The sequence below is a fragment of the Petaurus breviceps genome, unplaced genomic scaffold (genome assembly GCF_028583685.1).
Source record: "Petaurus breviceps papuanus isolate PSGF00001 unplaced genomic scaffold, PetGlider_PUasm1.0 490, whole genome shotgun sequence".
Taxonomy (NCBI): domain Eukaryota; kingdom Metazoa; phylum Chordata; class Mammalia; order Diprotodontia; family Petauridae; genus Petaurus; species Petaurus breviceps.
Window position 1 is genome coordinate 10708541 of NW_027186352.1, and position 21884 is coordinate 10730424.

The following is a 21884-nucleotide window of genomic DNA, read 5'->3' on the forward strand; positions in this document are numbered from 1 at the left end:
GCAATGGGAACATTGAAGCATCAGTGGAAGAAAATAGGAATGTTTATCCTGGAGAAGAGATGTTTCAGGGAGGTCCTACAAGCTGTCATTGAGTATCTGAAGGACTGTCCCCAGACTTTTGATAGAAGCTGCAAATAGTCCAAGTCAGACTTAGTGGCGGGAAAACCTTGGTCAGACTGAGAGCTATCCAAATTCAGGCTGGGACGCCTTGGGCCAATGGGCCCTGCATTTCTAGAAGTATTCGAGCAAAGGCTGGTGAGCTACTTGTTGACTGTTGTAGAGGAGATATTTGGGAGGGCAGTGGGACTAGATGGCCTCTGGTGCCCCTCCCAACTCTGAAATTCCACGATTCTGGTCACATGACACAACTGCCTCATTTTATAAAGGATGAAGACCAGAGATGGGAAATGATTTGCTCAAGGTCATCCAGCTAGAAGGCAGGAAAGCCACTATACGAACCTAGGTCTTCAGATTCTACATCCCTTAAGTGTCCTTCACAATCCTCTCTGAACCTTTGCTTTCTCTTCCGTGTTTATTTTGGGAGGTGGGGGAAACTGAGTGAAGTTCAGCATGTGTTTTTTGGCTGGTCACTGTCTTGGCCTCAAAATGTTTATTCTGTTTGACAGTTCCATGGCAAAGCCCAATGAAAATATTGAACAGCCCAGCTCTCAGTTTCTGACACCTCCAGAAAACAGGATATGAAATAGAGTTTACAGAGTCATCACAGAGTTGAAAAGGGCCTCAGAGACCACATGGACCAACCTATGCCTACACAATGATATTGTCTACAGTGTCCCCAGTGAGGGGCCAACCAGCCTTATTTGAGGATCTCTGGGAAGAAAAATGGGGTTTTTCCTCCCAAATACTGCTGAGTCCTATAAGGTGTAAGGTCCTAACCACTACTGGTTCCTTCTTTTATAAGGGGTGCCAAATTTCCCATCTCTCCTTCCACCCACTTTAGAATCACTGCCTTTATTTCCCTACCAGGATTTATGGTCCATGGTCTAGGCTATAGGATCACAAATGGATGATTCTGGATACTATTATTACTGTTCTTTTCATTTTTTTTTAGAATTGCAATCAGAATCCATCTTAAAGGGCTTGTGATTAATCCTGAATTCATGTTTGTACATAAGGAAGGAGATTCTCGCACAATCTTTACTTTACCATTATAAGCATCCATCACTAAGCACTTATTAAGTGTTTCTTGTATGCCGAGCACTAGGGATCTGAGTACAAAAGTGAGACAGCGCCTGTCCTCAAGGACCTGGCTATTCATCCTTCACTTTCATCCTCGGTGATGTCCTGACTCACTCAGGAATTACATTTAAATGAGGCAGAGCTACCCAAAGTCATTATTGGCCTCACATCATCAGACTCTTTCCCAGAGTCACTGATGTCTGGTGGCAGGACAACCATTGATGGCCCAGGATGCAGTGGGTCACCTTGACTTCTTCAATGTCTGACCAAAGTCTAAGTGCCCCACAGCACCTGCTTCATGGCGGTTCAAACAAATTATTGTCATCCAGCCATTCTGCCAGGGGAAGTCTCCCTATTCTTGTGGTAGACACTTGCCCCCAACTCACTGACCTTACATTCCACTGGAGTGGGGAGTGGGGATGAAGGGAGAAGATAAAATATGTACACAAGAAAGCATATATATGATGTATACAAATTAAATGCCACCGAGTTGAGGGGGGGGCTTGCCGTGGGGAGGGAGAGGGATCTGGAAAGGCCTTCTGTGGGAGATGGCTGAAGCTGAGCTTTCAAGGAAGTGAGGAATTAGAATAATCACCAATAAACATTTATAAGAGGCAAAGATAAAGAGCTGTGTGCTAGACTGCCAAGTATGTGTAACAAGCCTGGGTGGGCAGGATGATTCTAGGCCCATAAAGAGCCCCCAACACCCGGCTGAGGAAGCCTGGACGGGGGGATGACTCTAAGCCAGTGAAGGCTGAAGAGTCTGGTTTTGATCCCAGAGGCCATGGGAAGCACCTGGAGTGTACTGAGCCAGAATGAGAGGGACACTACCACAGCCGGCCCCCTCCTCTTGGCCAGGCCAGGCCAATTCCAGGAAGAAGTCAGGAATCATTTCTTTTTTTGTCTCGGTATCTGTATCTGCTGGTGAGCCCTTTTGTGTGGCATGAGCAGAGATTTTCCTGGACACTCAGAAAGCCAGGAAAACCGCTCTCCAGAGCTGATTGTTAAATTTTTAGTGGGAGCATTTATATCCAGGAAATCACAAACAAAATCAAAAGCAGAGCTTAAATGATTGTGTTGCTGCTTCTGTAGACTTAAGAAATAATGAAGAAAATGTCAGTAAGGAAAATTAAACTTCAAAGTGTGGCTTGCATGCATTTTTTTTTTGATATCCAGGTGGCAAATGTTTACCAGCATACCCCTGGCTTCAAGTATGAGTTCAGTCTCAGCTGTGAGGGAGCAAAGCAGACTGAGTAATATTTCCCATTTATCTGAGTTTCACTTTGCCTCACCCTCCTCTGAAGTTTCATTGTGGCACAGAGGTCATCCGGGTCTCTCAAAGACTACTTTGTGGGGCACAAGTTCCAACAGATCTTGACAAGTCTCTGAGTGTGGAGCCAGAAGTGACCTGTGTGTCTGTCATCCAAGGACCAGCTGGGCTAATCTGGAGAGGCTAGTCCCCATACCATCTACTAAGGTGATGCATATTTCAACCACTGTAACTCATGAAGACTGCCTCCTAGGTCATGAGAGAGTTGGGGTCTGCACGGGTGGATGAGCCTCTGTCTTGGACACTGACCGACACACACAGAACCTTACGACTTTCAAGCACTCTGCACGTCATCCTTTTTTGTCTGATGCTCACACCTGGCGTGATCAGTGGGTAATTCAATACTCCATAGCTCTGTGACTTTTGATGTAGATATTTTTTCCAACGATGTTGATGAAAACCACCCTGACCAGTCCATCCTGCATGACATTCACACAAGTCTCCCTTTCAGTTCCCCAGACTCAACGTACCAGGGACCTTCCTTCCATTCTCTTGACTCTATGAAGCTCAGTTGTTACTTGTTCTCACAACACGACCATCTCATCGTCTATCTGACTCCTACATTTCTTTGGTGACACACTTTACTCCAGATCTCTTTGGGGATTATGAATTAGAGCAGGAGTTCAAAACCAGGCACTCCTCTCCCAGTCCAACGTCTTTTCCATCATCTCCAATGGAAAGCTTTGACATGTGCACAGCAGAACTGAGAAGAGAAGACACCCACAGCACACACATCTGCCCGTCACATTCACAGCTCTGAGGTGGAACTGACTATATAGTCTTTGCAAATGCTAAATGCTGAAAGAAAGTTCCATTAAGGAGATGAATCTGAGCTGGAAGCCAGTAAATGATGTTGATTAACAGAAAGGCCAGAGAACATTCCATCAGAAAATAGCAATTGTTTAAAATCACTTAAGACAAAGTCAAACCTGTGACCTCAAGGACCTCATTTTATTCCAAGCAAAAGGGTGAACAATACCAGAACATTCCAAGAGGGCAAGCCGCCCTAATATACGCCTTTTAACCACTTAATAAGCAAAGGAAAGGATGGAAATATAAGGGAAAACCATGGCAGTACTTCTTCTGCAAAGAAAAAAACAAGCCTTGTTTATTTAGCAATCTGGAAGGGCATCGAAGGAAGGAAGAGGAAGGCAAGCCAGCCTGAGGTCAGAAACAACTGCTAAAGTGAAGAAGCTGTTCTCATGTGCGCCAAGAATTCTTTTGAAAAGATTGTTATTAAATAAACACTACAGCATCTCTTGCCGTTCAAGCTTATTTATAGCTTAAGGCGTGAAAAACCACATTAGTCTGTTGAATTATATGAATCTGCCGCTGCCTGCTAGCTGACAGCACATCAAATTATTTGCAAATATTTTCTGGAACAATAACCTTCAAGGATGCCAACGCGGCTGAGGGTAACCTTATCACAAGACAGGAGCCGAGCGGGGAGACGAGGTCGGCGGAAAGGTGTCCCGAGTGCCAGGCGCCCTCTGGTCTTCTGTCTACAACGAGCCCTTTCAGTGAGAAACAAAACAAAATAAACGCAAACGCAAACACATCTTTGGCATTTGCATCCCTCCTGGCCTGGTGGGAGGACGCCGGGGGCCGGGGGTGGGGATGCTGCGTCGTGGATCACTGCGCTCTGGGCATGGAGGGCAAGCGTTACCTGCCGGCCACTGATGTGTTACCGCTCAAATGATGCGATCATTTCAACCAAGCCTTCTAGCATTGATGTGAAGAGGCAAGAAAGGCGGAGAAACGCAGGCCGGAGACAGCAGGAAGCTCACACCTGTCTTCAAGGAGAGGATCCCCGGCCAGGCCCCTTTTGGATGCCCTGACCCCTCGGAACGCAAGCACCCTAGTATTTAAAAAACATCACGTCCATAATGGAGAAGGCTTTGCTCCTGGCCAGCCCTCCAAAGGTGCGGGGGGTGGAGGTGGTGAGGGGGGAGGTAGGGGGTCTCCTTCCTGCTTTTTATGGAGCCATAACATCTTCATTTATTCAGTATTTTAAAGTATACGGTACAAAGCCATTATAAGCTGCTTAAGCAATGGGGTAGTTGGTGCTTGGTAAGATAGACAGAGGGATAGATAGACAGACAGACGGACGGACGGATGGATGGATGGATGGACAAATAGCATATGTGTATACACATATTTAATATATAATATGTAATATGTTTCTAGATACATATCTATTGTGCATGGATAATTGTATCTATGCATGTGTGTATATGTATTGGGATGTATACACACACATATATATAGTTCATCATGCAGCTATATATGTGTGTATACATGTATATGAATATGTGTGTATATATATAAACGTGTACATGTGTGGGAATATATAGTTCGTCATGTAGACATATGTTTATGGGGATAGATTGTATATATGTAAATACATGTATATGAGTGCATATATGTATATAAATGTGTGTGCACAGATACATGAAGCCCGTGTGTAGTGTATGTGTATCTACATGTCTGTGCATATATACACATGTATACATACATGGGGTGTGTGCATACATGCATAGATTCACCAGACTCACATTTGGAGCAAATGTGACCCTCTTACAGGGAGGCAAGACTACATTCCCAGGAACCCCTTAGGGGCAGGCATCTCCAAGGGGGATGATTGGTTCCAAGGCCATGGTTCCAATACTGAACAAGTCCTGGTTTTCCTGGCCTTCCTAATCTCAACAAATCCTGACTGAGGGCCAGCAGTGTGCTTGGCACTTTTGGGTCCTCAGAGCTGGACCCAGGGATCCTAGCCTTAGGAGCAAGTTGAGCTGGGGAAGGAGAGAGCAGCACAGGAGGGACCCTGGAGAAACAGTCCCACCTCTGGACTGCCATGCTGGGAAAGGCCATCCCCTGACTCTCCCCTGATCTCCCAGCCTCTGCTGGCTCAGGGGCCCTCTCTCCTCTCCCAGTTTTGCCTTCACTGCCAGGCCCCTGGGGGCACAGGCTGGTATAGCTGCACTAAGCTCCCTCAGCTTGCCATCTCACTCCTTCACCTCCAGTCCCTGGGGCCAGTCTTCCCTGATGCCAAGGCCACTCCATGCATCACCAAAGGCAGGGCCTGTGGGGAGGAAGTGAACTTCCTCCCACATTGGTGCCTGGGGCAAAGCTTTGGCAGTGCCACCCCAGTCACAGCTACTCTTTACATCCCAGTTCACTCCAGTGCATCGGTCCTTCCCTTGGGCTGAATTCAATGTCTCAGACCCAGGCAGGACAGGAAGCCTTGGGCACCAAAGAGCTCTAGGACCCTCCATGTGCTACTGCCCTCACCACATGGACCAGTCACATGGAGAAAGAGAGGGATGGCCCACACTGAGGGAAAAAACACCGGCCTGGTCTCAGGCACACTGATCAGACCCCTGGGGAATATTTATAGAAGGACAGACGTTTATATCACACAGGCTGGGCAGGCATGGAAGGGCTGCAATCTGCATCAGGGAAGGGAGGCCCCCACACTGAAGACTCGCCTCTTGCTATTAGATTACACCAGCTGGACATTGACAATGGGTTTCCAGTGATCCTATTTTGGAGTATTAGAATTTCAATATGTCACCATCCAGCAGAGGCCTCTGAGGCTTCATGGTGACCTTGGGGCTTGGCTTTTTCACAGAGAAAATGGCTGTAGAATGAAAATGAACGAAAGGAAAAGGCATTTATTAAGCACCTACTATATTCCAGGTACTCTGCCCTGAGGTTACAAATAGGAAAGGGACAGAGGTCCTGCTCTAGAAGAGCTTACATCCTAATGGGGGAGAGAGCCGGCACATATAGGGCAGTGGTGACAAGGGAAAGGTTTGGTCTGGGGAGTCACAAGGATGGTACCTACAGCCACCACAAGGGACTCGATTATCCCACCCTTTTCAGAAGTAAAGGTAGAATGGATTTAGTTACTTGTGGCCCAAAGAAAGAGATGCAAAGCATTGTGGAGAGGTGAGACAGATAGCATTGGACAGAAGGGAAGGTGGCTGAGGCAGATAAGGGAATGGGTTGGGAGACCAGCAACATGGCAGAGGTGAGATGGGTTTGCTTATACTATTCACCAACCGAGAGAGTTCCATTGCAGTGTGCACATACCTTCACTGAGCAAAGTAATTTCCCCAAGGACGAGGGAATGATTTCTGGAGGCTGGGACTGGAGGGTAGAATTCTAGGTAGGGAGGAGTGGAACACCAGCTGGCCAGATGCCCGGGGTAGACAGTTGGATGGGATGTGAAGCATTGTCTGGTCTGGAACCATATCTAGAGATGAAGGTTTAAGAAAGGCAAAAGACCATGGAATCCTCTTGTAATAAAAATGTGGGCATTTGTGAAAAAAATAAGAAAAAAGTGTCCTACATTGTATCCCCCTGGTAGCTGTGCTCTAGGTAGGCACTTGTCTCCCTAACCCAGCACTTGGCACAGAGTCTGGCACATATTTAAGTGTTCATACATACAACATGCATGCATGCACACATACACACATGCATACATACACACATACATACAGAATACATAAGTGTTTATTGACTGATTGACTAATTGGCTCCAGCTTCAGGTGAAGCTAGGGTAGTACAGATAATACTTCACCATTAAAATTCCACCAGTTGGATACTAGCCATAAGTGTCCAGTTTTCCTCATTTAAAGATGAGGAAAAAGAGACTGAGAGCAGTTAAACAGCTTGTCTATGAACACATGAAAGGCCAATTGGCTGCTAGGTGGGGCAGTGGTTAGAGCACTGGGCTTGGAGTCAGAAAGACCTGAGTTCAGCTGAAGCCTTAGACATTTACTAGCTGTATGACCCTGGACAAGTCACTTAAACCTTCTCAGGCTTAGTTTCCTTATCTATAAAATGACAACAATAATAGTCTACTTCATAGAGTTGTTAAGGGGATCAAATTAGTTACCTGCAGAGAGCTTGGCAAACCTCAAAGCACTACAGACATGCTATTCTTATTCTAGATTTGAACCCAAATCCTTCCTGATTCCCAAGTCCAACACACTGCTCATTACCCCATGCTGCCTCTTAAGGCATAACAGTGCAAGAGAATGGGACAAGACATGTCCCAAAGTAGTATGAGCTTCATTGTCAATGAACAGCAGAGACCATGAAGGCTACAATGTCAGAACCTTGAACATAGTAGGACCCCCAGAAATGACTGCTGAATGGCCTGGAATGGAGCTTCCAAGGAGAGAGTGATCACTGAGATCTCAATGATCTGGGACAACTTCAGGACAACTCCAAGCCTTGAACTGAGCCACAATGAATGGGCAGAATTGGCCAAGGCAGAAAGGAAGAGGGATGAAGCGTTCCCTAGTATGAGGGATATATATAAATATAAATTTCTCACCCTTTTTCAGCTTAGCCATGAAAGTCATAATTAGAAAATTTAGCTTTATAATAATAGCCTTAATTTATATAGCACTTTAAAATCTACAAAGCATTTCAAATATACTACTTATTTGATCATCATTACAATGCTGTAAAGGTGTATGCCCATTTTACAGATGGGGAAACTTGAGGTTGTAAAGGATCAAGCAATTTGACCCGGGGTCACCAGCTTACAAGTACCTGAGATAGGATTCAAACTTAGGTCTTCCTGACCCTGAGTCCAGTGCTCTGCCCACTACAATAACCCAAAGAATCTCCCCTCCATTCCGTGGCACTTGCTTTTTTCAATCCTTTAGGTATCTGCTCAGATCTTCCTGGTTCAATTCACATCAGTCTGAGCACAGAGACACCCAACACTCAGAGACACTGAAGACTCTCACACATTTGGCAAGAGAACTCTGACAGAAGCATCACTCATTTCTGTGATAGGCAAGAGAGGTGATGTCCCCTGAGAGTCACTCTGATGCCTGATCTTGGCATGGAGGAGACCCTGGGTTCTAGGATGCTTTGCCTAGGAAGCACAAGTCCCACCCGGTGACGCCTTCTGCCAATCAGTCAATCAACAGCCTTCTATTAAGTATCTGCTATGTTTTGAGCACTTGGGGTACAGATCCAAAGAATGAAAAGCCACCTCACAAGGAGAGCACTTTCTATCAAGGGACACAAAAGATATCCACTGTAATTCAGATAACTTGCAGGTTCCACTTTCCAAGGACAAGCTAAGTGCAGAGCAGCTCATCAGCCTCACGCTGGTCGCTTGGCCATGACAACCCAGAAAACAAAGAAAAATGCAAGACGGCCTCCTGTCCTGAGAACCTTCCTTTTGCTTCTGTAAAGACTGTGACCAAGGGAAAAGCAAGAGGGCAGAGATCAGGGAGAATCACCTCACTTTCAGACCATTTAGAAACACTAACTTAACTGTTAGCATTCTTAATGTTAGCATACTACCAGAGGGATTGAATAGTGTCAATCCTGATAGCCATCTAGAAAGAAAGCCAGAAGACAAATGGAGACTGGGACTCACTGAAGAGAAGCTGATAAGCTCTCCTTAGAGAGGCAGATAAAGGTCCTGCTGGAGGTGGTCTTGCTGTGCAGCCAAAGGAAGCAGCAACGCCCTTTCAGGGGGCATGTGGTCATCTGATATTGCAGTGGCCAGGGTGAGCATTTGCAAAAAGGCCACCATAAAGCTAATTGCCATTTCCGAGGGTAGAGAAATTCTATGCTGAACTCCTTAAGAGTCTGCAAATTAAATTAACATGTACTTTAATGCTCAGTGACAGCAATGCGGAGGTGGACATGAGGAGAATAAAAATATGTTGAGAAGATGGTCTAAAAGGAAGAAACAAGAGAAGTAAAAGATGTGCAATCAACTGACTTTGTAGCCTAGCACAATGAGAAAGAGAAGCCTTTTGGGTTTGCTCTTCAGGGCCCCATCCAGTCCCCTAACAACAGTGACTTAGTGCTCACCACCCCTCCCCCAAGAGGTGCAGGCACAGATCCTTGCCAGACTTAGGAAAGAAGCCAGTATGGATGAAGGAGAAGACACATGCTGGGCAGAGCACAGGAAAGTCAGCTAGAAAAGGAAAGATCATCTGTGCCTGAGGGAAAGGGAAGTGGAAAGCCATTGGGGCCAGCCTTCTCTCCCATGCCACTTAGTCTAGGCAGGCAACAAGGAAGACAGCCCACTTCAGAGATCTGTTCAATGGAGGTAGGGCAAGCAGGTAAAGAGAGAAACCAAAGAACTAACTGGTAATACCAGAGAAAGGCTGAAAAACCAGGGCCACAAGTGAAAACCTCCATAAAAACCTAATTTACAAGCAGATTAGCAGAGAGGCTCATAAAGGCAAACCAAAGAATGAGCAAAAACTTAAAGAGAGGGGGGTGACTAGGTGGTGAAGTGAGTAGAGCACAGGCCCTGGAGTCAGGAGGACCTGAGTTCAAATCCGAACTCAGACACTTAGCACAAAAACTAGCCATGTGACCTTGGGCAAGTCACTTAACCCCAATTGCCCTGCAAAAAGAAAAAAAAAACTTAAAGACAGGCCAAACCCCATGAACTAGGATGATGCCACGAAGGAAAAGGAACCCAAAGTCCTTAATCAAAAAAGTATCTATGAACCCCCCAGAAATCATTGAACAAGAAACTCTAAAATGGTTCAAAGGAAATCTACAAATTTTTAAAAAGATATTAAGAATGAAATTAAATTGTACATCAGAGCTTTAAATGCAGAATTAAATAACACAGCATCAGGAGTCATAACTTAGAAGGCATGATAGATAATCTCTTCCAGGCTCTGAGAAAGAAGATACATAACACAGAAAATACACATATGTCCCTTGGATTCTATACAGGCCTAAACAATTGATCTTGTAGACAAGTTGTATGGAAAAGAACATGGCAGATTTTTAACTTTATGTTATACTTTAGGAAACAATACAAGAAAATTGCCCAGAAATTTTGAATATAAAGCACTCATTGACTAAATCTACCACTGCTGCTGGAGGAAAAGCAACCCCACTTTTTAAATTCCAAGGCACATGCTAGTTAAATTTCATCATCTCAGGCAACCAGGGAAAAGACTTTCAAATAAAAAGAAACACTAATTTGGAAAACCTGGGACTATTTCACAGTGACAAGAAATTGAAGAGAATGCAATAGTATATTAACAATAGCAAAAACAGTTAAACTACAGCCCCAAAAAAGTATGTTGGAAAACTGAGCCTGCAAAGGAGTAAAAAGAAAATTATCCAGAGAACAGCTAGCGCATTATTTATGACAATGTTCAAGATGAAAACTCCTTAATTTCAAAAAAGATCACCATTTCAAATATTATTTAATGTTTCTGATGAGATAATCCAATGTTATTCAGTGAAGAACCATGAATGACAGCTATTCTCAGAAATATAATGAGCCAAGACAATCCCAAAGGACTGATAATGAAAAATGCTATCCACCTCCAGAAAAAAAAAAAAAAACTATTGGTGTCTGAATACAGACCAAAGCACACTATTTTTCACTTTTTTTGTTTGAGTTTTCTTCCACAAAATGACTCATTAATATGGAAATATGTTTTATTTCCAACATATGATTGCCAACATATAACCTATATCAGATTGCTTACTATGTTAGGGAAAGGGCAGGCGGGGAGGGAGGGATAGAATTTGGAACTCAAACTTTTAAAAAAAAACTTAAAAATTATTTTTTTCATGTAATTGGGGAAAATATTATTTTAAACATACTATTTGTTCTATTCTTCCCAGCTCAGAAACTATTATCTCTGACAAAGAAAACAAAAAGCAAAATGAGAATCAAACAACTCTTTCTTCTCTTAGCTCATCACCATCATCGCATCTTTCCTAGCAGGTGTCTGACACCTTCATGATCTTCATCTTGTCCCCAATACTGCTATAGAAACACTTTTTGTTGATTTAGTACTCATCACCACAAGTCTGACATTTGTCTTAAGAAGCTACATGACCCTTTTTGTCTTCATCCTTATTTACCTGCCCTGGTTTCATAGGATCTTAGATCCTAGAGGTAGAAGGGACAGGGGATGCCATCTAGCCCAATCTCTCATTTTATAAATATGGAAACCAAGACCCGGGAAGATTAAATTATTTGGCCAGGATCCCCTGGGGTAGTGAATCAGTCAACCAATAAACACTTACTAAGACCTACCACGTGACAGTGCTAAACACTGGGTAATGCTAGGGAGCTTCAGTGGTTCAATTGGAAACCAGGTCTTCTTGTTCCACCACCTGTGCTTTTCCCCCTGTACTGTTCTGCCTCCTCTTTTCTACATGTCACTTCAACCTCTCTTCCCAGGAAGCTTTTCTGAGCCCATAGGAATGGTTCTTGCCTTTGGACCAATAACCCTGCAGGTCTATATGAGTCATCTAACTCTCCTTCTTGTATTGCCTTAGGGTATGGGAAAAGACACTGGGTACAGGATCAGAGTAACTGGATTTGAAACTCGGTTCTGCTTTCTAACTGCAATGTGATCTTAGATAACCACTAGGTCTAAAATGAAGGAATTTAACGAGATGAGTATTAAAGTCCCTAGTTATAACTATTTCTGATCTCTTAGATTCATAGCTATATTATTATTTAAGTCAAGAGGGGTTTTTAAAGTTTAACTAATATCTTGAGTTTTTACATCATGATAATTTTTCAATACATCAACCCTGTGTCCAAATGCTCAGAATCTGCAGTCCTCCCCATGCCCAGTGAGAGAAGCATGACATGTTTCATCATCCATTTTCTAGATCTAACATTAGTCATCACATTTAATCTGAGTTCGGTTGAAATTTGCTGCTATTATCATTTAGATGATTATAGTCATCGTGTATATTATTCTCTGGGTTCTACTTTCATTGATTTGTATCATTTTCTAGAAGTCTGGCCATGTTTCTCTGAATCACTTATGTTCCTCATTTCTTATAATACTTGGTAGTTTTATATATCATGGAATATATTCCAGAACTTTCATTTATCACAATTTCTTCAGCCATTCCTCCATTGAAAGATGCCCACTTCCCTCCCATATTTTTATTATCATAAAAATTATTGCCAGGAATATTTTTGAGTTCATGAGACTTTTTTCTGTCTTTGGCTTCCTTGGGTTCAACATGCTCAATAGTGGAATCTTTGGTTCAAAGAATTTGAACAGTCTAGGGACCTTTCTTGCATAAAACAAAATTGTTTTCCAAGATGGTAGGACCCATGCATAGCTTCACCAACAATGTAATAGTGCATTTACTTTCCCACATTGACTGTCCCCTCCTTTATCACTTTGCCAGTATGGGGGCATGAGGTGACACCCCGGAGATGTTTTCATCTGTACTTTTCTTACTGTTTGTCATTGATAGAATTATTTTAGATACATGCTTCCTTAAGATGGGTTTTCTAGATAGATTGTTCAATAGATGACATTTTTTTATTTTTTTAAAGCAATCGGGGTTAAGGAACTTGCTCAAGGTTACACGGCCAGTTATTTCTGGGTGTGGTGCTGAGTGCCTGAGCCCGGGATTCGATCTCCAGGTCATCCCAACACTGGAGCCGGTGCTCTTACTCACTGAGCCACCTGGCCGCCCCTAAGCAATTGGGGTTAAGTAACTTGCTCAAGGTTACACGGCCAGGTGTTTCTGGGTGGGTGCTGAGTGTCTGAGCCCGGGATTCGATCTCCAGGTCATCCCGACACTGGAGCCGGTGCTCTTACTCACTGAGCCACCTGGCCGCCCCCTAAGCAATTGGGGTTAAGTAACTTGCTCAAGGTTGCACGGCCAGGTGTTTCTGGGTGGGTGCTAAGTGTCTGAGCCCGGGATTCGATCTCCAGGTCATCCCGACACTGGAGCCGGTGCTCTTACTCACTGAGCCACCTGGCCGCCCCTGATAGATGACTTTCTTATAGATGGCTTTCATTTCTTCTTTTCAACACTGTTTGTTATAGCCTATGCTTTTAAGGAGTGACTCTTGGTCTTATATTTTCCATCATCTACCTGGACATCAGACTTTTATCAAATATGTTTGAGGCAAAAAGTTTTTCCCCTTCTCATTTATTCAAGTGCATTTTTCATTCACACAAACATTCTAACATAAATATAAAGAAATTGTCTATTTTTTATTTTGTGAGTTCCACTTTCTAATTTGGTTTCAAAGTATTCCCTTAATCGTAGAACCAAAAGGTACCTCTTTCCATTCTTCTCTTTTATGATGTGAATTTTTTTGTGATATTCCTGAGTTTATTGAACATTTGCCAACTTTGTGTTTTTGTTTCTAGATCTTTCTTTCCCATTCTGCTGCCATGAAATTAATTTCCTATATCTTAACCTGTACAAATAATTTTTTTATGATCATTGCTTTGTAATACAGTGTGAGATTTGGTAATGTTAGGTCCCTTTCAACTTTGTATTTTAAAATTTACTTACCTTAAATTCTTGATTTGTTGCCTCAAATGAGTTCTATTTTTATTTTATCTCGTTAAATAAAGCAGCCCCTTGGTGCCTTAATAGATATACCACTAAATCTGTGAATTTATTGAGGTGGTATCATCATATATATACACACATGAATATGTATACATATACATGCATATATGATCATGTGTATATATGTGTGTGTGTCTGTGTGTAAGCATACCGCAACCATGAACACTTTGTACCTCTCCAATTATTTGTCAACCTTTATACCTTTATTTCTATACTAACAGACATTGACATTGAACTTTCAAGTTTCAAAGTGCTTTATAAATGTTATTTTAGCTGATCCTCAAACAACTTCTGAGGTACTATTAAACTCCATTTTACAGATGAGGAAACTGAAAATGAAGTGACTTACCCCAGGTTACATAGATACTAAGTATCTGAGGCAGGATTTGAACTTGGCTCTGTCTGACTCCAGGTCCCACACTATATCCACTGCCTCACTTAACTGCCTCTTTTTTTTTTAAGCAATCAGGGTTAAGTAACTTGCTCAAGGTTACACAGCCAGTTATTTCTGGGTGTGGTGCTGAGTGTCTGAGCCCGGGATTCGATCCCAGGTCATCCCGACACTGGAGCCGGTGCTCTTACTCGCTGTGCTACCTGGCCACCCCTTAACTGCCTCTTGTAAGTGCTTGTTTATTGATTGATTGACTAATAATAATAATCTGGAGCTGGTCTGTAATTTATAGACTCTAAGAGTTGACTGAGCTACTGAGAAGTTAAATGATGCTCCATGATCCCACAGCCACCATATTCCAGAGGCAAGACTTGAACCCAGAGCCTTCTGAGATCATGCTCTATGCAGGACACCAGGCTGCCTCTCAAGCCAAGTCAAAGAAACAAGCATTTATCAAGTCAAATAAAATCAGCAAGCCTTTACTGAGCACCTGCTATGTGCTCCCAGCACTGGGCTGAGCACAATATTGTCTCATAAAAGTTATTGTGGGAAACATTATTTTACCTGTTGATGCTTTATCTTTGTATTTCCTGTAGGTGCTGGTTTTGAAAGGTTACCCTGATTTGTCGATGTCCTTAGAGTTAGAAATACAACGCATAGCACCCTTTGTAAAAACTAATATATTGTCACCTTTGAAATGTGTTAAACATGCAACTACAAGAATTCAAATATGGAGGAAGCAATTGGAGAACCAGGGCAGTCAGACTCCCCTTGGTGGTCAGCAGCCAGTGGTGGTTCAGTACCAATGGCCATCTACAAGTGCAGAAGTTCTGAAGCAGGTTTTGAAAACAGTTCTCTTTGAAGCTAAGTTCAACACTCTACTCAGGACACTGAGCTGCCCCTCAGTTCAGAGACCAGGATGGGAAAAGGCGAGCAGCCAGAGTGGGAAACAAAGCCTTCCTGTGCCTCTCCTTCTAGTCAATGATCAATCAATTATCCATTTGACAAGCGTTTGTAAGAACTTGCTGGGCGCTGCCCTCACTTTTCCAGTTCTGTGTCCAACAGGGATTGATTGATGGGGTGAAGATCCCTGGCCTTCCAAAGCTACACTTGCCCCTCCATCCCAAGAACTTCTGTACCTGGGGATGGGCACTGCTTCCGAGAGAATGGGCCAGTGAGCTCTTCTCTCACCATGTTTATCCTGGCAGAATTAATTTTTGTTTGTGGGAGGGGAAAAAACTTACAATAGCATCTCTGTGAAGAAAAAGGCTGCCCTTTGGGCTTCTCTTCCTGCTGTCTTTGAGAACTTAAGACAGCATATCTGTTGGGGTGGACCGTGGTCCTAATAGATTGGACACCCATTCACAGTCCAGGTCTCTGTCCGTCTGCCCCCCAGCCCAGGACCCACTCATGGTTGCTTTGGATCAGAAGCACATTAGAAGGTGCTCTCCTTTTTCAGAGACCTGAAACTTGAGAGGGGACTTTCCTAGACCACCGGGGCCACATGAGAAGAACGGAAGCCTGGGTTCATCAAGGACTTGCCTCCATTGGTCCATCTGTTGTCCCCATGAAGCAGGATAAGGAAACAAGGCCCTGGAGATGCACATGGAAGCTGCCAATCCATGTGACCAAGGCGAGGTAATGAATAATATTCCTGGACTCCAGCCTCAGAGAAAAGGCTAATTACCTAGGGAAGTTGCTAGAACCCAGCCATCTAGCCCAACAAGGGAGATTTCTTGGGGAAAACCATCAGAAGTCTGGTCTTTTGGAGAGGTAAGAGGAGACCCCCCCTCCAAGCAGTGTGCCTCTGGAGAAAGAAGAGGATCTTTCATTCCCATGCCTTCTCCTTCCCCTCCTTGTAGCTGGAGGAGGAGTAAGGGACTTAAAGCCAGATCATGGGGTAGGGTATGCAGGAAAGACTTGCCCTTTACCCACTGCTGTCCTTAGAGAAATGCTTTCTTGTAGCCCCTATGCCCTGGCTATACATGAAATATAATTTGCAGCAAAAAATTTTTAATCTTCTTTCTCCAAAGGAAGAAAATAAAAGAAAGAGAAAAGTTCATCAATAGTGGGTAATTATACAGAGCTTTAATGTTTGCAACATGCCTTACATTTGTTGTCTCATTTTATGCTCACAAACCCCTGTGAGGTAGGTGTCATTATCCCCGCTTTACAGAGGAAACTGAGGCTGAGAAAGGCTGTGTTGCTTGCTCAGAGTCACACATTGCATACAGAGATGGGACCAGAACTCACTTCTTCTCAATTCCAAGGCCAGTTCTCCATCCTCTGTTCCACCTACCTGACCCCAGTAGTAAGCAAAGATGAGTCACAAGAAAAGCTAAATTTCCTGCCTAACATCCTCAAGCAAACTCAATTCAATACACCAAGTGCTTCCTATGCACAGAGCCCAGTTCTGGTGGACATATAAAGCCTGGGTAAGGTATAGAACTTGCCCTCATGGAGCTTACAATCTCAGTGATCACACACTCTCCAAGCTGGAAGAGACCTCAGAGTCCACTGAGTCCAGGCCATACCTCATCAAGAATCCTCTCTGTAATACCCTTAGTGAAAGGATAGCCAACTTCATGTTAAAGACCTCATTGTGGAGGGCACCCCACTACTCCAACCTCCCAAAGAAGCCTATTGCATTGTGGGATAGCTCTACAGGTTAGAAAGGTTTCCTCTTATTTCCCCTTCCTTTGAACCTAAATTTGCTTGTATAGGCATGACAAGGAATGTGGGGGGAGGGGTAGAAGATGACATGGTCCCCTAAGGAGAGCACATCACCAATGGATGGATTCGGGGGTTCCCTGGTTTGCTCAATATATTAAAAGAATGAAAGAAAAGGCTTAGCATGTGGGGCAAATCATCTGAGCGGGATTTGTGGGAAAACATCCAAGCAAGAAGGAAGCTAGAAGGGAGGTCTCCTGAGTCTCATTCCATCTCGTACTGTAGCTGCCGGACCTGCCTGATCTTGTGCCCATCTGTGCTGGCAAAGTGGCAGAAAGGATTAAGGGCAAACAAGAAAGACAGAACGTCTAGAGGTGTGCAAGTTTTTGCTCAGCTTTGTTGCTGATTCTGGGCAGGCTATTGCCTAAGGCAAAGTCATTTAATCTCTGTACCCCAGCTGTGACCTGGGAAGGAGAAGATGAATTTGCCTCCCAAGAACCTCCCTAGGAGAGTGGGAAATAAAACCAGTCATCATAGTCTTTAGACAAGTGGTTCCCATGCTAACTAGAAAGGCAAGGGCTGATGTAAACAAGCATTAAGAGGACTGTCAGCATCGCTCAGGTTCTACCAGGACAGCGTGGGCTTCTTGTCACATCAGGCAGCCTGTCACCATGACTGTGCACATTGAGGTGACAAAGAACGCGTCTGAGGAGAACTGGGGAGTAGAGGTTGCCTTCCACAGTCCCAGGGATGATGCACATCTGCAGGGCTGTGTTAGCGTCATTAGCAATGTTGAGGAGAGGAACCAAGACCACCAGGCATCCTCCCTGAGTAGTGCCCACTGGATGGCTTTCTGCTTTTTGTCCCCCATCTTCCTCATGGGCAAAGAGATTGCCAGTGTTCTGCGAGATATATTTCAGTTTCAGTTTTCTTCTTGAGGATGGTGACCATGTTAAGGGCTTGTAGTAAGAATCTGCTTCCTTAGTTTTCTTCATGACTCTGGTCTCTGGAGAGCAGATAGACCAAAGGGGAAAGCCCTTGGTGACCTGAACATCTCTCCTCTTCACAAGCTCTGTGCTTCAATGATGACACCCAGCTGGTTTTCACAGGAACATAACCAAGAGACATCAGGAAATCATTGAAAACTGGGATGCCGTTCCTCTTCTCCATTAGCATTCTCACACTCCATCCAGCCCTCTCCCAATGCCTCTTCCTAGTGTGGCCCTCAGGGTCCCAGAGCAATTGACCCAACCCATATAGAAGATCATACAGAAGACAATGAATTACATTGTCCAAAGACAGATCATTTAGTGCAGACTCATTCGCTGAGAGGACAGAAAAACAATTGAGGAAGATCATGAAGGAATGTGTGGTGGAGTAAACAGAGCAATGAATTTGGAATCAAAAGCTCTTGGTTCAAATCCTGTCTCAGCTTCTTCTTCCCTGGGTAGCCTTGGGCAGGTCACTTCCCCCAGGCTCTGGTGTCTCCCTGCAGCAAAGGAAGGGGTCAGACCAGGTGACATCTGAAATCCCTTCTAGGTCCACTTATCCACTAACACAGAGAGAGATTGGAATCTGCCCCAGCAGGAAATGCATCCAGTCCCATGAAATCACAGATTTAAAAAACATATGCATACCAATATAGGTATATGCATGGATATATAAATATATGTATGTATCTAGATATATGTATATGTACATAGATATGGGTAGATTTATATAAATTTAAATATCAATGTATTCCACACATATTTATGTATTTACTTATTTTTAGATTATATATATATATATATGGCCTATTCTGTTTTATAAAGTGTTATTTTCTTCAGTAATTTTTATGCTTCCTTTACCAAGTTGTTGATTCTTTTTCATAATTTTGTTGTATCACTGTCATTTCTCTTCCCATTTTTTCCTCTGTCTTATTGGATTTAAAAATACTTTCTGAACTCTTCCAGGAATTCTTATTGGGCCTGAAACCAGTTCCCATTTTTCTTTGAAGCTTTAAATGTAACTATTTGGCTTTGACTCTGTTGTCTTCTTTTGAGTCTTCTTCTGATTTTGTTTTGAACTTCCCTGTCACCACAGTAATTCTCTATGGTTAGGTTCTTCGTTTGTTACTTATTCATTTTCTAGTCTATTTCTTTATATTAAATATTTAATATATTAAATTATAATTAAATTAAATTAGTCTATTCTTTATATTAAATATCTAATATTTTTAGTCTATTTTAACTTTATATTAAAGTTGGACTCTGTTCCCAGGGTGGAGGGGGCATTGTCCCAAGCTTCAGGCTTTTTGTGCTGCTGTTTTCAGAGTTTGTTATGGGGGTCTGTAAGTTTTCAGTTCCTCTAAAATGGTATGATCTAAGGAAAGGTGTGGCCACACACACTCTCTTCCACCCTGGAACTGTGACCAAGAACTATACCCCTGCAGCCACATGCTCTAATGTGCTAGTGCTAATGCTGGTGTTAGCATGATCCTCCTCATGCTGGAACTACAACCAGGAACCATTGCATGGGCAATACAACAGGATCTGACACCCAGTGCCAGCAGAGTTCGCTACAGTCTCCTTCTGACCAGTTGTCTGACACACTACTGCCACCACCACGTGTGCCTGAGAGCTCTGGAAGCCACTGCTGCTGGTTTTCTGGGGTGTGGCCTTCACTGAACTCTACTTCACTCTTGTCCAGGAGACAGACCTTTCCTGCCCTGGGCTGGAAATTGCTCCACACCAGCTCTTTGTTGGCCCTACCACTTCAGAATTTGCTTTGAGGTATCATCTTAAAGTTATGTGGGGGAAGTTTGGGAGATCTCGGGCAAGTCCATGCATCTCAGGCAAGTTGCCATCTCAGCTCTACCTTCCCAGCAGAATTTCTTAATCCCCAGTAAAAAAGCTGTATTCGAATTGGGATGGGGCTGTGCATTTTGACGCATCGGCTTTCTACACCTTCTCAGTTCTATTCAGCAAACAAAATATTTGTCAATCATTTGTTGCTATGGGCAAGGTGCTAGGGACATCAAGGTGAAAAAAATGACCCAGTCCATGCCCCCGAGAAGTCTGTCTACTGGGTGGAAATGTACCATGTGTACATGAATATATAAATAAAAAGCAACTCAAAGAGGGAGAAAGCAATAGTTCAGACACCCACACCCCCAAAAGGTAGAACATTGGACAATTATCCCAATTATTTAAAGGAAAACACCCACACTTTTGCCATGTGCCTGAAGCAACCAATTATTAAAGCAAAAGGCCGTTCTCTTGAATTATCTAGAGAATGACTTTAGTTCCTATTTCACAGCAGTGTCTACACCTACAAAGGTATTTGAGAGAACTCAAAGAAGACATAAAGGTGTTTCCACCTTTTTCTGACTTCCAGATTTTCAAATCTCTACCGTTTTTGAAGTCTGAGCTGCTCATTAGACAATATAGCTCCACCAAGATTTGCCATGACATCAAAGTATCATAAAGAATCCCTGAGTTTCTGAGTCAGAAGATGCTTCAATGACCATCTAGTCTAGCCCTTGCTTATGTCAGAATCCCTTCTCCACACACTGTGCAAGTAGAGATCCAGACTCTGATGAATGCCCCTAAAGAGAAGGAATCTGCTTCTTCCTGACCCGGTCTGGTCCGCTCTGGGATGGTGCTCATTGTCAGGCAGTTTGAGGGTTCTCCCCCTTACTTCATGTTTATTGGCCTCATGGCAGCATCCCCCACTGCTCCTCCAAAGCAGAGCAAGACACACTAGTCTCTTCCATCTGCTGGCCCTTCAGCTACTTGAAGAAAGGTCACACCCCTCCCACCCAACAGTCTCTTCTTCAGGCCAAAAACCTGTAGCTCTTTCAACTGATCCTCGTATGACATGGTATTGAGACCCTTCCCCACCCTGATTGCCCTCCACTGGATTCTGTACAGTTCATTAATGTTCCTCCTATGATGTGGCCCATCATAACTGGACACAAGATCCCTCATGTGCCCTGGCCACAGCAGAGCATGCAGGACTGACCCCTTCTGCTGTTCTGGACACTTAGTCTTTCAAAATAACCTCGATCATGTTTGCTTGCTTGGGTCTAGCACTCTTGTAGTAATATGGGCCAAATCAAAGTTCATTTTCAATAGGAACAATTCCAGAATTTGATGCACGAATTCTCCTCATCCTTTTGTTCATGAACAGGCAAGGTTACAAATGAGCAGAGAAGACTCAAGGACCGTCAGGAATCTGCATTTCTGGGACAACAGGTTGAATGGAGAGCAGATCATCCTGACCAAGGCTCTGCCAACAGCGTAGTAGCAGGGAAATAGAGCTTTGACGTAGACTCTGGGGTGCTTCTCACCTGCTGCCTTGACTCCCAGGATGAGCCTGGGGGTGAGGCCGTGTAAGGGTTATGGGATTTAAAGATCTTCCATGCCCCGTTGGACTTGCTGACGTAGCAGGAAGGGGCGGAGCAAGAGGAAGCGGAAGCCAAGCTAGCGTTCCTTCGGTGGCTGGCGGTGGTGGTGACGGCGGCAGCAGCAGAGGCAGTGGCAGCGCGAAGCCCTTTTTGAGTTAGAACTGCTAAGGACTTTCTGCTAAGGACTCCTGCTGAGGACTGCCAGGGGCCGGAGCTGCTGGGAGCGCTCTTCCAGGACGCTGGGTGGTTGCTGTGAGTGGGGAGAGGAGGACCTTTGCCTGAGGTAGCCTGTTCTGTTTTAAAGGCTTGAAAATGTGGGTGCTTTCTACTTTATCTACCTGTGCCAATGTCATAACTACTCTGATGGCTTTCACTTTCTGGTTTTGGGACTCAGTCTTTTGGTATCTTAATAAATTTTCTAGTTTATTTCCTCATATGGCAAACATGACGTATTTTCTAATGGATAATTATATCAGCATATTTGTAATCTCTATAGGCATTGTGAATATGGCATTGCTGATACA

General features: G+C 43.8%; 1 long non-coding RNA gene across 2 annotated transcripts in view; it reads right to left on the minus strand.

Annotated features, from left to right (window-relative positions):
- LOC138172060 (uncharacterized) overlaps window positions 1-21884 on the minus strand; it is a 55217-nt gene that overhangs the window by 32166 nt on the left and 1167 nt on the right. The window lies entirely within an intron of this gene.